The following is a 2299-nucleotide window of genomic DNA, read 5'->3' as shown; positions in this document are numbered from 1 at the left end:
GGAGTCTGACACCCTCACATAGAGACAGGGCGGGTCCACCAATCAGAGTGCGGTGGGGAGCGAGGACCCGCCAATCCGAATGCCGCAGAGTGCGCGTGCTCCTTGAGGTCGAGCCCAGCCTGAGGGAACTGGCGCAGGCGCCTGGGCTCTGGAGGCGGGGCGGCCCAAGGGGGCAGGGCCTCCCACGTGGCGTCCACCCGGCTCCGCCCCAGCCTCCCCTGTGCAAGCCAGTGCTCCGAGTTGGCGGCTGCGCCCCCTACTCTGCCACCGCCATCTTTTTCCTTAAAGTCCTGATAGAAGTGACGACCCTCTCTTACGGACTAAACGTGTACCGCACTATACTCTAAAATGCAATTATGCGACGCTTTGCATTTATTTCGGGATTGCGACTGGTGACAAGAATTCTAAAAATAACAGAATTCGATATGCATTGTTGAAAGCTGAACTTTATCACAAAGTCCAAGTAATCACCTTGTGACAACCCTGATATTAATAAAAGTCATCCTGTGTCCGGGGCACTTACCGTTATACAGGGACTTGTAGGTGCTTTATATGCATCATTTCCTCATTCACAATAATCACAGAAGAGTAGAGTGGCTCAAGAGCACCAGCTTTGTCAAGCCACATCCCTTCCTCCACAAAATGCGACCCTTTCTCTGATCTGGAGGAGTTCGAGGTAAAACAAGTAAAGAACTTACCACAATGCCTGGAGCTTGGTAACTGACAATTATCATTAGCTAAAACAGGACGATGATAACAGTTATATGACTTGTTGAGTGCCAGTTCTTTACATGCACTCTAAAACCTAGGGAAACTCGCCTCTATCTGCATCATCTCGTTTATAATTGGGAAACAGAAGTTAAGAGCCAAGTACTGGCAGAGCTCTGACTTAGTGACTTAGCCTTCACTCTGGCTAAGTCACTAAGTCTCTGTGCTTTGTTGTAAAGGGCTCTTACCTCCTTGCCTAAGGCTAAAAAATCAACTGGATCGTATCTTTGAGAAGGGAGACAACTATTACACGAACTAAAAAAAAATCAAATGAAAACTTAGTCAATAAAAAAAGTTTGGAGAACAGGGAGAGATCAAGCAGGGCCCCTGGCAAGGGTCATAGAGTCTGGCACTTAGCAGCCTGGTCAATGCTGCGGCCTGGGTAACCTACCTGCCTTCTCCAGCTTCCCGCACACACTGGCTTGGCGCTCACTCCAGTTTCTGTTGGTGACTCTGGAAGCCTGTGCCACCAGGGACACCCATCTCCCGTCCTGAGGAGACTTACTTGTGGACGGGTCCTCAATGCCCTCTTAGCTTATTGGTGCTCCCACGGAACTACCCTTCCGCCCCCATCCTGCCCCAGCACCTGGCCCAGGATCTGGCCCACCACATGTAGGTGCTCAGGCAAGATGCAGTGTATATCATAATGCGCACACACTCTTAAATGGGGAGCAGCACCCGAAGGAAACAGAGTGTCCAGCTGGCCAGCTCCCCACCAACAGGGCCCGCCGGTGCTGGGTGGGCCTCCTCGGGGCTCAGTGTACCGCCTGGTAAGCATGCGGGCTCAAGAAACAGATCGGAGTAGAAGAAACACAGATGGAGAATGGTTACAGGCAGGAATGCAGAATTTCGACGGAAAGTCTGGAGACATTGCATCTCTATGGGGGCCCCGCGCAGGGAAGCGGAGAGTGGGGTCGGCGCGGCCATTTGCTGAGGTCAGAACCAGCCAGGCTCAGTGACCCCAGGCCCACAGCTCTGCGGCGCACCGCCCAGTGGTCCTGCCCCGAGTTAAAAAGAGTCACCTGTGTGCAGTACGGAGCGGAAGCGAGCAGGGGCTGCTTCAGCGGCGCTGCGGGTCCCGGGGTCTCGCCCGGCGTGCGGTAGGCTCTTTATTGCTACAGCGAAACTGGCCGGCCTCTGGTCTGCAGGGAACAGGACCCCCGCCGCCTGACTGGCCGGGAGCAGAGGAGGAGCTGAGGTCAAGAAGGACAGACAGGGGTGAGGGAGGAGAGTAGGAGGACCCGGGAGAGGAGGGGGAGACAGAGGCCCGGGGGTCGAGGTGGGCGCGCCGCGCTCTGGCCCTCCCCTCTACATGCCTCGGCCGTCCGCAGCCTCAAGGAGACGGCCGTTCTCGGGTCCTCCGACCTCCCGGGAAGGGAGCCCAAGGAGCGGCCATCGCTGCAGTGGCCACCGAAGGGGGGCGCAGAGTCCCTCTCAGCCTCTAGGAGACGGGGGAGGGGGCTTGGGAGCCCGCCTCGCCACGCCCCGTCCCGGGACCTCCCGCCCCCCGGGCCGCGGGGCGCGCCCATTG

Source organism: Suricata suricatta, chromosome 12, assembly GCF_006229205.1.
Source record: "Suricata suricatta isolate VVHF042 chromosome 12, meerkat_22Aug2017_6uvM2_HiC, whole genome shotgun sequence".
Taxonomy (NCBI): domain Eukaryota; kingdom Metazoa; phylum Chordata; class Mammalia; order Carnivora; family Herpestidae; genus Suricata; species Suricata suricatta.
This window is presented reverse-complemented; position numbering follows the sequence as displayed.